This window comes from Rhinolophus sinicus, chromosome 1, assembly GCF_057876585.1.
Source record: "Rhinolophus sinicus isolate RSI-liver-muscle chromosome 1, RSI-T2T, whole genome shotgun sequence".
In the NCBI taxonomy this organism is placed as follows: domain Eukaryota; kingdom Metazoa; phylum Chordata; class Mammalia; order Chiroptera; family Rhinolophidae; genus Rhinolophus; species Rhinolophus sinicus.
The window spans coordinates 90524774-90540670 of record NC_142501.1 but is presented as its reverse complement, the minus strand read 5'-3'; positions in this window follow the sequence as shown (position 1 = coordinate 90540670).

Here is a 15897-nt window from a genome sequence, read left to right as displayed (position 1 = left end):
TGATTTCCTCTTACCTTTATTGTTTTCCTTTTCTACCTACTTTTGTTTCCATTTTTTCTTCTTTTACTAGCTTCTTAAGATGGAAACTTACATTATTGACTTTAGACCTTTGTTCTTGTTTAATATAAGCACAAAGCACTGAGTGTTTTGGTGTTCCCACTAAGCACTGTTTTAGATGCATCCTGCAAATTTTGTTTTCACTTTCATTCAGTGCAAAATATTTTATAATTTCCCTGTTACCTTCAAATCTTTCTATTATTAATTTCTAATTTAATTTCTTTGTGGTCAGAGAACATACTCTATATGAGTTCAATCTTTTTAAATGTATTCAAACTTTTGGAACTTTTATACGGTTCAATTTATAATCTATTTTGATGAATGCTCCATGTGCAATTGTCCGATAGCCACTCCAGCTTGCTCATTATTAATGTTTGAATGTGTGCTAGGCAGAATAATGGCTCCCCAAAATGTCCCTGTCCTATTTTGGGAACATCACAGAAGAGACTTTGCAAGTGCCATTAAAATTAAAGACCTTGAGATGGGGAGATTGTCCTGGACTATCCAGGTGTGCCCAATCTAACTGCATGACTTCTTAAAAATGAAGAAACTTTTCTGGTTGTGGTCACAGTAAGACTGACTACAAAAGAATGGTCAGAGAAGTGTGATATAAGAAGGACTAGACCCTTTTCATTTCCTTTGAAGATAGAGGAAAAAGCCATTAGGAATGTGGGTGGCCTCTAGAAGATGTAAAGGCAAGGTAACTGATTCTCCCTTAGAGCTTTCAGGAAGGAATGCAGCATTGCCAGCGCCTTGATTTTAGCTTAGTCAGACCCATGTTGGATTTCTAACTTACAGAACAGTGAGATAATTAATTTGAATAGCTTAAATCACTACATTTGTGATAATTTGTTATGGCAGCCATAGTACACCAATACAGCACTTTACATTTCCCCCCATCTTTTTTTTTTAAACCTGTGTCTTTAAAGTGTTTTTTCTTACAGATAACATTTTGTGGGATCTGGCTTGTTGTTGTTTTTTTTGTTGTTGTTGTTTGTTTTTTAAGTCCAGCCTGACAATCTGTCTTTTAATGGGACTACTTAGATCATTTACATTTAATTTAATTTATCAATATGGTTAGATTTAAATTTACCATCTTGCTAATGTTATTATTTGTCTCATTTGTTCTTTTTTTTTCCCCCACCTTTTCCTGCCTTGTTTTAAATTGAGTATTTTCTGGTACTCCATTTCATCTCCACTATTGGCTTATTGACACTACCTGTTCATTTATTTATTTAGCAGTTGCTCCAGGGTTTACAATAGATTGTTGTTAAGTTTTCGTTGTCTACTTTCAAATATAATATTTCCCATACATATAACAATCTTACAACAGTTTCTTTACATCCCCCCTATTCTCTATGCTATTATTGTTATAGATTTACATCTCTGTACAAGGTGTGATAAAAAAATAGTGAATGTTTAAATTTTAAAAATTTATTACAGTAAAAGACACATTGCCATTAATTCCCCTTAAAATACTCCCCCTCACTTCAAACACACTTATCTGCTCATTCTTGCCACTTTTGGAAGCAGTTCTGGAAGTCCTCTTTTGTGAGTGTCTTTAGTTGTGCTGTCATGGCTGCCTCGATGTCTCAGGACATGACAGCACAACTAAAGACAGAAATTGCTGTATCAGAAGCGATGTGTGACTGGAGCCTTTCCGTTGTGATCACAAAATACGGTGAATGCTGCTGGCGAGTGCCATCCAAAGGAAAGGCAGGGATGTTCAATATGGGAAGCACGTGTGGAACCTTAGTAACAGTGTGTGACAAGTTTCAATTTGCTCAGTGCAGTCAGTCCGGTGTGAGCTATAGTTGAGAGAAGGTGTGTTTTAAAGTGTGTTGTAAATCATCCTCCATCATGACAACACTCCATGTCACACATTGCTTATGGTATATGGCAATTTCTGCCAAATGAAAACATTACGGTGTATCCTCATCCACCTTATTCACTGGATCTGGCATTGTGTGACCTCTGGCTCTTCCCCAAAGTCAAATTGATTCAGAACATCGAGGCAGCCATGACAGCACAACTAAAGATATTCACAAAAGAGGACTTCCAGAACTGATTCCGACAGTGGCAAGAATGATGGGATAAGTGTGTTCAAATCGAGAGGGAGTATTTTGAGGGGGATTAATGGCAATGTGTCTTTTACTGTAATAAATTATTTTATTTAAACATTCACCATATTGTTTGATCACACCTTGTATATTGAGTCCCACAATGCATTGTTATCATTTTTTGCCGTAAAGAATCAATTATCTTTTCAAGAAATTGAAAAAAATATTTTATATTTACTCATATATATATATATATATATATATATATATATATATATATATATATACCATTTTTACCACTTTCATGTCTTTGTAGATCCAAGTTTCCATTTAGTGTAATTATCCGTCCACCTGAAGAATTTTCTTTAACATTTCTTATAGTCAGGGCTGTTGGTGACAAATTCTGTTTTCTATGCTGAAAAAAAGCATTTCTTCTTAATTGTTGAAATTTCTTTTCTGGGGTATAGAATTCTAGGTTGACTTTTTCTTTCAGCACTTAAAGATATTGTTCCAATGTCTTATGACTTGCATTTTCTGGCAAGAAGTCTGTGATCATTCTTATCATTGTTGTGATCCAAAATGAGGAATAAAATAGAAACAAAATGTGAAATGACAGAGAGGTGGAATTAGCAGAAAAAGATTTTAAAACAGCTATCATAAATATGTTTAATTATTTAAAGGAATACATGAACACAAGGAGGAGAGAAATGGAAGATATAAAAAAGAACTAAATGGAACTTCTAGAAGTGAAAATACAATATCTGAAATGAAAACTTTACTGGATGAGGTTAATAGTAAATACTACTGCAGAATTTAAAAAATCAGTAAACTTCAAGATATAGTCGCAGAAACTGTCTAAACTGATTAATATTGCTCTATAGATCACTGAGTTTCTATTCATTTTCTCTCCGTCTTTTGTCTTTCTGTGCTTCAGTTTGGATAATTTCACCTGTAGAATTACCATTTAGTTCTTTTTTATATCTTCCATTTCTTACCTCATTATGTTTATGTTTCTCCCAGCTTGGGGTCTCATTTTCCTGCTTTTTCACATCTAGTAATTTTTTTATTCTCTGCTGAACATTTTGAATATGACTTTATTGAGTGCTGAATTCTGTTGTTTTTCCTTAAAGAACGTTGGACTTGGACTTTGTTTTTGCAAGTAGTTGAGTTAGTTGTGGATCCACTTGATCTTTTCAAGACTTTTTTTAAAAAGCTTTTTTAGGGGAAGTCTAGAGTAATCAGTATTCCGGGACTAATTTATCCCTACTGTTATGGTGTGATCATTCTGTCATCTGACTAAGTGCCATCAAGGTCTCTTTAGTCGGACTGGTCAGAACTCTGATCTCTTCCAGCCTTGGGTGAGCCCCAAGAGTTTTTCAGTTTAAAACCCCTCAGTCATTATTTTCTCAGTCTTGCAGAAATTCATTCAATACATGTGCAGCTTAATGTTCAGCAACAAATTCAAGGAAGGCTCTCTGCAGATTCCTGGGGCTCTTTCTTTAATATACCTCTTCTCTGGTACTCTGTCCTATAAATTCCAGCCACCTCAGCCTCCCCAACTCCAGTTTCTGTGTCCTCAACTAGGAGAGACTACTATGCTGTTTTAGGTCCCCCGCTCCTTGCACTGCAATCTTGAAATTTCCTCAATCAGTAAGCCAAGGTGATTCCAGGGCTCTCCTAATTTTCCTTTTCTCAGCAATCAGAGTCCTGTGATCCGAGTTTTCCAATGTTGGAAAATTGGTTTTTAAATATATGAATATATTGGGATATAACAGTTTTCTTGTTGATAGTAGGACGACAAGTACAGTCCCAATTTTTGGTTTTTGGCCAATTTTGTATAGCCAGAAGCCAACAGCTATATTTTTTAACAAATATCCCAGGTGATTCTGATGAATCCTAAATGTGGTGAATTCCTGGGCTAGGTAGAGGGCAATAAAAGTAATGCCTTACATCTGTGTGGCACTTTGCAGTTTGCAACTTATCTTTATACTTATTATCATTGAATCCTCATATCCACCCTCTGTGGAAGGAAGAGATTATTACTCCCCTGTTAAGACACAAAATTTGAGACCCAAGTGTCATGCTGGGCATCTGGCGGGGTTTCAGCTCTCGCTCCCCACATAAGAATGCAGGATATGGGGAGGCCAAAAAGGAACACCCACGGAGCCATAGATAGGGGAGTCATACCACTATAGTCTCTCTGGTGGCTGGGTTGGAGACACAGGAAGCAGGAGCCTCACTATCCACAACCTGCCGTTCACTTCTCTCTGCCAACCAACCAACCCCACTTGCTAGCTGCCATCCACCATGCTAACTGCAATCCGCTCTTGTTAGCTCAGCCACCATTTTCTTGCTACCCCCATTTTTGCTGCTAGTGTAGCCACAGCAGTTATATTAGTGGCCAATGGCTCACTGGTTACAGCTGACAGCCAACTAGTGACAGCTCATGGCCACCCATTCACAGTTGATGGTGTTGTGCGGGAGACCCTGCTCGCTGTGCCATTTGTCGGGCGGGGCGGCCTGCGGGTTCTCTGGTCCCGCTCCCCACACAAGAACGCAGGATATGGTGAGGCCAAAAAGGAACACCCACGGAGCCATAGGTAGGGGAGTCACACCACTATGGTCTCACTGGAGGCTGGGCCCACCGGACGCGCGACCTGCCGTCAGCCTTTCCACCAACCGACTGACCGACGACTCTCCTCCGCTCTCCTCGACTCCTCGGCAATCCTCGGCTCTCCTCCGTAGCCGCAGCAGTTATACCAGCGGCCAATCGGCTAACCGGCCACAGCCAATGGCCAATCAGCCACAGCCAACGGCCATCCATTACCCGAGCCAGCACTCCTCCACGTGAGGCCGAGAGCCTGTAAACTACTTTCTGGGGCTCTGTCCCCACAGATGGCCATTTACTACCTGAGCCAGCACCTTTCCACGTGAGGCCGAGAGCCTGGAAACTGCACTCCTGGCTCTGTCCCCACACCAAGGAAGTCATGACTTTCCTGAAGCAGGATTGTTGCTAGGTGGGTTGCTGGAGCTGGGACTCCAGTCTTCAGTCCCTAATGCACAGACTCATCTCCCGCACGTTATAAGAAGTGAGGAGCCCTTGAAGAAAACAGGCCTAACAGTGAGCTTGGAATCCCCCTTCCCTGAGCTATGCCGTGTATTTGCTTTCCAGGACTCAGGCTGTTTCTGCCTTTCCTACCGCTTCCAGCCTCTCCTCCAGCACTGTGCCCCCACCCTCTCTTACTGAACATGAGGCTCCCACCAAAAGGGACCATTTGTTCCTCCCAGAGTAAACCACATGCTCTGTCTTTCTAGTATTTTTTTGTATTAAGTGTTCTTTCTTACCCTGAGTCCTTGCATGTTCAAACTCTGTCCCATCAAGTCTCAGTATCAATGCCACTTATACCATGAGTATCTTTCATTTTCTCTTCTTTTTTTAGATTCTCATAGCACCTTATCTGTGTGTGTCTCTGGTGTTCACCCCTCTGTTGTATATATCTTTGTAGTTGTCTTTTCCTCCTGAACTGGAAACTCCTTGTGGTCAAGAATTAATGCCTTATAGACACGTGTGCTCCAATGTTCATTGTAGCTTTATTTACGGTGGCCAAGACGTGGAAACAACCAAAATGTCCTTCGATAGATGAATGGATAAAGAAGTTGGGGTATATATACACAATGGAATACTATTCGGGGATAAGAAAAGATGAAACGGGATCATTTGTGACAACATGGATAGATCTTGAGAATATAATGCTAAGCGAAATAAGTCAGACAGAAAAAGCAGAGAACCATATGATTTCACTGATATGTGGTATATAAACCAAAAACAACAAAAGAACAAGACAAATAAATGAGAAACAAAACTCATAGACACAGACAATAGTTTAGTGGTTACCAGAGGGTAAGGCGGGAGGGGGGTGGTAGATGAGGGTAAAGGGGATCAAATATATGGTGTTGTGCAGGGCGGCCTTCAGGGTCTCTGCTCCCGCTCCCCACATAAGAATGCAGGATGTGGCTAGGCCAAAAAGGAACACCCACGGAGCCATAGGTAGGGGAGTCATATCACTATAGTCTCACTGGAGGCTGGATTCACACGACGTGCGACCTGCTGTCCGCTTTTCTGCCAACCGACTGACTCCCTCTCGACTCCCCGACCAGTGCAGCCACGGCAGTTATATCAGTGGCCAATTGGCTAACCGGCTACAGCTGACGTCCAACTAGCCACAGCCGACGGCCATCTACTACCCGAGCCAGCACCTTTCTACGTGAGGCCTAGAGCCTGGAAACTGCTTTCTGGGGCTCTGTCCCCACATATGGTGATGGAAGGAGAACTGACTCTGGGTGGTGAACACACAATGGGATTTATAGATGATGTAATACAGAATTGTACACCTGAAATCTATGTAATTTTACTAACAATTGTCACCCCAATAAACTTTAATTATACAAAAAGAATTAGTGCCTTATAAACCTGGGCACCACCCCACACCCCAACCTGCACCAATCCCAGGGCTTTGTTCAAATATGTGTTCAATGAAAGAATAAAGTAATGGTTAGATGTGGGAAGAAAGAGGACAATGAGCAATTGTGCTTAGTTGTAGGGAAGAATTCAGCCATAGACAATAGTACTTTATCCCTTTGGGCCTCAGATGTGTTTTTTGAAAAACGACATAGTAAAAAATGAATCAAATTTAAATCTGATCAAGCTTCTAGATTCAACTATTAATTTACAGAAATTCTAGAAGAGACAGAAACATGTCAAAAACACAGAAGGTAATCAGCAAAATCCACGCTAAGGGAAGATGTATAGGAAAATAAAATAAAATGACATGGTGCAACACTTGGTTAAATTTGTGTGTGTGTGTGTGTGTCTCTGCGCTTTTCTACAAGTGTGTATATAATCAATAAAATGTTTCAAAATTGTGATTGTAGAACAAGGTCATTTCTAGATTTCTCTTAGCGATGACACATACAATTGAAAAATCATAACTTTAGGGTAATTTGATGGGTGCAGAAAGGATACTATGCGGTCTGATGCCCAACAACCACCTGCAGGAACAGCAAGGCATTGATTTTTCTGGTGGGGTATTAATTCAGGGCCTCGTTTCTCCCCCAACTACCTGACAAGAACAGAAGGTATTGCCACTTCTGCCCACAAGCTGCGTCGCCCTGAGGGGAAATCCTCTCACTTCAGCACAGAAAGCTCACAGATTTCACACTTGTCTCTGATTGGACACTTTTCCAGAAGGGCCAGTGGGCCTCGGGAAGAAACAGTGGCTGCTTCTGCTCCTGCCCAGAAGATTCAATGGATTCTAGACAACTAGAGAGGGCATTCAGGATCTTTTCATCCAGCCCTCGGCCTCTGGGCAGAATAGCGAAGCCCCTACACACAGCCAGAACTTGTCCTGGCTCACACATGCTTTTTATGTATTCTGTTGCCAGGACTGGAAATAAATCAGGTTATCAGCCGATAGGGAAGTAAAGCAAATATGACCTCTCGGATCTGTTTTCATGGACATTTGTCTTATTATTATATAATAATAGTGATGATAATCCTAGCCAGCATTTGTATTCCACTTTATGGTTTTAAATATCTTTGGGCCTTGGTTTTGTCAAGTGTAAAATGAGAATAATAACTGAATCCACATCATAGGCTATTGTAAGGATAAAAATATACCATTTTGTCCCGAAAATAAGACCTAGCCGGACCATCAACTCTAATGTGTCTTTTAGAGCAAAAATTAATATAAGACCCAGTCTTATTTTAATATAAGACCAGGTTTATAACATAATGTAATATAATATAATATAATATAATATAATATAATATAATATAATATAATATAATATAATACAATATAATTAATATAATGTAATACTGGGTCTTATATTAATTTTTGCTCCAAAAGACGCATTAGAGCTGATGGTCCGGCTAGGTCTTATTTTCGGGGAAACACAGTAGCAGAGCAGAAAGCCCACTCAGACCAGCCTGTTCCAGGCTTTCTCAGCCAGGGCTTCTCTTAAATGCAGCCCTGGAGGTGCACGTAGCAAAGGTCAGTTGAAGGGATGCTGTTCGTTGCATGGGCCTCAGAAGGAGGCTCTGAGGCTGTCTTGCAGTTGGGTTTTGGGCTGGGAAAGCCCTATTCGCCCCTGATGGATCAAGTCAGTCCTGCCAGGCTCTGAGACATTCTGAAGGCACCCCAAGCTTCCTGGCTTGGAAAGAGCTCTCACATCCCTTCTCCCAAGACACTATTTCCTTGGGTCTTCTCTCAATTCAGGAATGGAATAGAATCATGGAGAAAGAACACGGGTTCTAGAAAAGGCAGACATGGGTTTGAAACCTCACTCTACCCCTCCCCACTATGTGATCTTGGGGAAGTTATTTAACGTGTCTGAATCTTACTTTCCTCACCTATGCAGTGGGTATCATGAGGTTGCTGTGCTAGCAGTGCACCTGGTATAGATAAATGCTTATTCGTTTTTAGTATTTAGTGGGAGCAGTGGGATTTCCCTGCAGTCAGAGACTGGTTTCACCCCTCTGGTCATGGTACGTGGGTGAGTCACTTACTCGTTCTGAGTTTCCCCATCCTCACCTGTGAATGTTGTATATGAACAGGAAAGTGTTTGGGGCGTAAGCCCAGATCCAAACAGAACCTGTGAGCCCAGGTGAAGGTGGGAACACACCTTCCTCATTATTTCCCCATCTGCAGTCCCCATCAATGGCCCGCCTCGAATTTGGAGAAGGTCATAGGCCTCCATGCCAGGCACATTGAGACAATCCAGAAATCCCTGTAGTGAGGAGGGCATGAAGACAAACTTCCTCCTCCTCTGAGGCGGGCTGCTGTGAGTGTCATTGAGAATATTTGAGAAAGTTCCAGGCTGAGCACCCTGGTAATTGGTTCTAATCTGTCCTCTGGCCCCTAACAAGCTGCGTGAGCTGGGACCCAGGTCTGCCGTTCTCTGGACTCAGGAGTCAGTCCCATAGTGCAGTTGGCAGTGGAATCTCTGGGTCCAGGAGAAGGGAAGACCTGGAGCTCACCTACTCCAGGACACCCTTCTACCCAAGCGCAAGCATCCCCGCCACACCGCTGGTCACCAGACTCTGCCCCAAATTTTCCAGGACAAACAGGTCCCCTGCGTCACAAGGTTGTTATCTAATTTTAGGAAGACAAATGGCTAGGAAGTTTTTTCTTATATTGAGCTATGATCTGCCTTCCTTTACCTTTCTCCCATGGTCTGAGGTCAGCCCTCTGAAGTCTCATTATGTAAGTCAACTCCTACATCCCTTCCAGCTCTGCCTTCCAGGAAGAGATGGAGAGATAAGAAAGCGGGAAGGAGGGAGGAAGCCAGACCCAAGCTGCCTGAGCTTTCCATATAGCATCTGTTTACACAAAAGCTGTGGGTGTCATGTTTGACAAATTGTTTTAAAATATTTTCTTTTTCTGATTGCTGACAACTTTTCCTCACCCCCACCCACAGAAATTGCTCTAAGAATGACCCAAGAAATGGGAAGCAGTCAGCACCACACCCCCTGGGGCATCTCCAGTTTGAATGGCAATATGCAGTAGTTTCCAAATGTTTGTTATTTTTTCTAACATTTTCAGAAAAATAATTTTTTTAATCAAATAAGCTCTTACATGGAACTTGGATAAATGGATAAATGGATGGATGGATGGATGGATAGATAAAATGGGTAGATAAAATGGGAATCATGTAGTTAAGTAGATGTACTCCAGAGTTAAACTACAAAGTTCAAATTCCTGCTCTGTTGTTCACTAGCTGTGTTACCCTGAGCAAGTTACTTAACTATTTAGCTCTTCAGTTTCCTCATCTGAAAATGGACCCATCTTATAGGAACATTGTGACTACTGAATGCCTTGGTGCATCTAAAGCACTTAGCTAACACCTGGAGCAGTGAGCGCTCCGCTAGTGTCTGCTCTTATTGTTGTTGTTACCACCGCTGACTGGATTTGGGGAGACTCCTCCTTCCTCCAACCAGTGTAATTCCTGAGACACTGGAAGCTCTGGCAACACTGCTTATGTGGTTCATTTTCTCATCTGACAAAGGAGAAAATGAGCCCCAGTGAGGGAATATCATTTGCCTAAGGTCACACAATGGACTGTGTATGGTAAAGCCAGATCTCTGAACTCTTGGCCGTTGCAATTCTCAGAGCTCTTTTCTGCAGATGCCGAACTGTGGCCCGGAAGTCAAGGCCAGAGACACGGAATTGATCATCCCCCCAGCCAGTGCGTTTGCCCTGGGCCGAGCTACGCTGCTTGTCTCAGCCCCTCCAGAATGGGTTCCAGAGGCCCCCTGCTAATGAAGTAGCAACCTCAGCTCTCTCGCTGAGCAGGGGTGGAGGCTGAAGGGAACAGGATGGGGGGGGGGGGGCGTGGACAAGGTGGGTGAAGGCAGTGAGCTGCAAGTTTAAGTCACACTTTCTCAGTTAAGGCCACGTCTTAGGAGCTCAGGCTACAAGGCGCCAGATGCCATATATGCAGACTGCAGTGATTAATTGACAGGCGGGACCGGGCAGGCTTTCCCAGCCCCCTCATGTCTTTCTCTTTCACTCTTGCTCTGAAATGTAGGAGGAAGTGTGTCTCCCCAAGACAGACAATCCTAAGTAATGGCGCCCCTTTGAAGTTTATGCCGAGTCTCCAAGGTGATAAAAGAGGGAGGTCTTCAGTTTTTACTAAAACAAAATGAACTATTTCTCTTCTATCAAGTGACAACCCTTCATTCGTTTATTTCACAGATACTTATTAAGCGTCTATTGTGTATGTTACAGACCACCTTCATCAACGTATGACATGTGCAGTCACGAGGGGTCCTGTGCTCAAAAAGTCCCTGCACTTGGTTTAAATGCTCTGCCCTCACCATCTTGAGGTTATTAATAATTATATATTTACATTTGTGTTTTGTAAGTGAAGTCCAGTGAGACAGTAGAGCTGCATGTGCACAGAGGAGCGTCGCGTCATGTCACCCATCCACATAAGCCTCAGTATCCCACAAGCAGAGTTCTGATGGGCCCACACCCCAGGGGGCGCACAGGGACAGTCAAATCGAGCACAAGGGAAGGGTGTTGGCTCTATGAGTGAGTGAGCAGATGCTCAAAGGCCCAAGAAGCCATGCCTCCCATTCAAACCAGAACTTACTCTGCACACAGGAAGAAGGCAGTGACATTTGAAGAAACGCAAATGACCAAGGAACTCTATCATATCCTTTCCTACTATCAATCCCTGTGCTAACCAACATGTATGCTGAAATGAAGGAAGAGCTACAATAGCTTATAGCTCCTTTCCCTTCGGTGCTTCCTCACTCATCAATAACCCAAAGGTAGAGTGTGCGGGTAGAATGTGTGCAAGTCAAGAAATGAAATAGAAACATCTGAGTTAACTTGTAACAGCATTTTCACTGTTCTGGTAAGAATAAAATGGACAAGCTATGAAATGTGAATTGTGTCATTTTGGTGATTTCACATCTGAGTTAAATGCTCATATTTCCATTTAAAACTTGTATCATATAAAGATGAATGGTAAAATTCACGATAATAATTTAAATTTATTTTTTAACTTACAAATAGTAAATAAAAATACCACGACAAGTTGAGAGGGAGAACATGGAAGAAAATAAAAAGCTATATATATTGACACCTTTAATGACATTTTTCCTGCTTTTTGAACAGGGGCACTGCATTTCCATTTTGTACTGGGCCCTACACATTACCTAGCTGGCCCTGGGGTGACATACCAGGGACGCGTGATGAACAAAATACAGTCCCCGTCCTCAGAGAGCCTACTAGTCTAGTGAGAGAAATGTTAATTGAATAATCCCAGAAATATATCATTATAAGTTGATAAGTGCCAAGTAAGAAAATTACAGGGTTCTCTGAGGGCATATAGTAGTAGGACCTACTCTAGCCTTGGGGTCAAGGGAGACTTTTCTGAGAAAGTGATGTTTGAACTGAGATGAGAAGAATAAGCATGTTAGTGAGGTAAAGAAAAGGGAATGCGTGTTCCAGACCGGGCACGGCATGTGCAAAGGCCCCAAGACAGGAGAAAGCCTGGCGTTACAGCTAAAAGAAAACCAGGTGGCGGAGGGAGTCACGGCCCAGTCTTAGAATTCACATTAAGGAATTGATCTTCAACTGAAAAGTTATGGGAAGCCACTAAGAATGTAAACAAGAGAGTAATGTGATCAAATCCGTGTTTTATAAAGATTCCCTGTTAGAACAGCCTGAAAGAAGCACGACTAGTTAGAAAGGAGGCTATTGCAGTAATCCAGGTGAGAAGTAATAGTAATTTAGGCTATGATGAGGATGGGGAGAAGCAAATGGGCTCAAGAGGTAGGTAGGAGGAAAAGTGACGGAGTGGATGGGAGTGAGGAGACTACAGAAGAAGAGGAGTCAGGGATGACTTCTGAGTCTCCGGTCTGTGCCACTGTGTGGCTAGTGAGCTCATTTACTAAAACAAGTATCAGTAGTGGAGGCTAAGGTCTGAGGAAGGAGGAAGAGGGAGGGAGAAGGTTTGAGTTTACCTTTATGTTCAGTTGAGGTCCCTTTGAGACATCCAAACAGAATTCTCAAGAATGACATTGACACAGTCATCCAGAGCCCAGATGTGAGTGAGATTTGGACAGAAGTAAACTGGCTAATAAAAATTGCCGCGCTGGAAAAGGCTTAAATAGGCACTTTATAAATCAGACTATGAAAATTAACAATAAGTACATAAAAAGTGTTCAACATCATTAGTCATTAAAGAAATGCAAAATTAAAACCACAATGAGATATGAGATAGGATTTCACTAAAATGGCTAAAATTTTCAAAGAATGACAAAGCCAGGATGTGGAACAACCAGAGCTCTCATATACTAATGGTGGACATGTAAGATTGTATGACAACTTTGGAAAACAGGCAGTTTCTGCAAAGGTTAAACACATACTTACCATACAACCCAGCAACTGCATTCCTTGACATTCACCTGAGAGAAATAAAACATTTGTCTACACAAAAGACCTGCAAAATAATGTTTATCACAGCTTTTCCATAAAAAACCCCAAAATGGAAACAACTCAAATGTGCATCAGTCATGAATGGATGAATAAATTGTGGGATATCCATACAATGGAATACTGTTTGTTCACAAAAAGAAACAAAGTACAGGTACATGTAACAACATGGATGAATCTTGAAAATATTTTGCTGAGTGAAAGAAGTCAGATAAAAAAAGCGTACATATATATAATTCAATTTATACAACATTCTATAATAGAACAGGCAAAAATAATCTTTAGTGATAGAAATCAGATCAGTGGTTGTTGGGGTGGGTTGTTGGGGTGAGGGCACAGATTTTTGGGGGTGATGGAACTGTTCTAATCTTGATTGTGGTGGGGGTTACACAACTATGTACATGTGTCAAAACTCACAGAACTGTGCACTAAAATGTGTGAACTTTATATGAAAATTATATCTTAATAAAAAAATTTTTTTAATTGAAGCCATGAGTATAGACAAGATTCACTAGAGTGAGAAGAGAAGAGAACCAGTGGCTGCTAATCTTACCAACAGGTAAAAGGTATTGTTATTCCCATTTTACACATGAGAAAAATGAAGCTCAGAGTCGTGAAGTAACTTCCCCAAGATCACACGCTACTAACTAGTAAAGCAGGGGCCAGAGACATCTGGTGTTAAGATGCATGTTCTTTTCAGGGCCTCCCATCAGCCAGGCCTGGGCCCATAGCTGAGCCTAATGGCCAAGCAGGGAGTAGGACCCCAACTCCTACTCTTTGAGGAAGAAAGGCAGTGGCCTTGAGGGTTGGGCCTGGATCTGAAAAACCATGTGCTGTTCTTTGCATATGAGATGATGCTCCTCCCCCATCACCACCTGCACAGGTGCTTAGGATGGCGGGTACGTGGATCACTGCGATGACGGCTTTATCCTGAGCCATCCATATCTCTGCACCAGTCCTCATGTTACCTAACAGAAGCCCTAGCAAGATGACAGGCCAGGGTTAGGGGTTCTGCCTGGGTCTGCCAGACACCCAGCAAGCCACGGTGAGATCTGCTCCAAAGGAAAATCATACCCTGCCCCACTCCGCCAGGAATCTCAACATTGCCACAGTTCTTTATACTTTCCAACTCCAGAAGTATAATATTTACTGAGGACAACTACATTCGAAGCCTTGTCCTGGTCCTGGGCTCATTTGATCAATCCCAGCCCTCGTGGTCTGGTCGCTCCCTGGCACTGTTACCAAAGCCTCATGATGGCTCACTCTGCCTCCCAGACATCCCACCCCACTTCTAATCTTGGGTCACTATCTTCTTCAAAAAATCTTCAATGGGGGGCAGCCAGTTACCTCAGTTGGTTAGAGTGCGGTGCTCTTAACAACAAAGTTGCTGTTTCGATCCCCACATGGGCCACTGTGAGCTGCGCCCTCCACAACTGGATTGAAACAACTGCTTGACTTGGAGCTGATGGGTCCTGGAAAAACACACTTAAAATACATAAAAGTTTTTTAAAAATAGGAGCGTTTAAAAAAAAAAATCTTCAATAGTTCCCCATTGCCTAAGCAGTGCTTTGCAAAATGCAGGCAGTAGTGGATCATAAAATTAATGTAATGAGTTATTTTAAAATGTAAAATAAAATAGAACAGAAAATGGAGTGCATCATATGTGATAAGTTTAAATATTATCTCTTGAATATGTGATTCAATTAGATCTACATATGTGTGCGTGCGTGTTTATTTATGTACTGACTAGAGATGTAACATATATTTCTTGCTGTTGATCACAGTAAAAAAAAAAAAAAAGGTTTGAAAGCATAAATAATCCTGCTATGATGGAACATTGAGTTCCTTTCTTGCCTCTCACTATATATGCACCCACATCCTACCTTCCAGCCACTAGAACATCCTCCAAACACCGTCCCGTCTCGTGCTTACATAGCTTGTTAACGTCACTGCTTCCATCATTGTCTTTCCATTCGCCTTCACCTATTGCAATTCTATTTTACAACACACTTCTGAGAAGTCTCGACCTTCTTCCCAATCAGAACTCATCACATATTCCTCTTTGCTCCCACAGTACATTTTCATATACCTCTCTTTAGCATTTTTTGTTCTGCTTGAATAAAGGTCATTCAAATGTCAGTTTCTCCCAGTTGCCTTGAGTTTTGAGCACATATTTAATCCATCTTTGTTTTCCTCTGCAACTAACACAGTGCCTGCTATATTGCAATCACTAGGGACGTGCTTATTCGACTGAACTGAATCCTCAAACAACGCTATGAGGTGGGTATTACTATTTTGATTTTGCACATAAGGAAAGTAGAGCTCAGAGAAGTTAGGTGACTTTCCCAAGGTCACAAAGCTTATTTAGGAGTGGAACAGTGGACGAGAACAGGTCAGTTGGTTTTCCCACAGTCCTGATCCTGGCTGTGCCTGGTCTCTGGTGTGTGGGCCCCAGTGAAGACTCCTCAGGCACTGGCTTCGCCAGAGAGAGGCCTGAGCAAGGAGCCCCTCATGCACAGGAATGACCCCAAGCTGTGCACACATTCTCCACAGAGCTGGTCAAAGCTCCCCACACACCCCTTCCAGCTCTGGAGCGTGGGGTGGGGGTGGAGAAGAGACTGGGTCTGGGCTTGGAGGAGAGGCTGAGAAAGACGGGAGGAAGGAAGCAGCAGAGGGAGCAAGCAAGCAGGCAAGCGGGAGGTGGGAAATACAGAAACTGCGGCAGAGATGAACACTGAAAGGGGCTGAGAAACCCAGAGAGATGAAGGCGA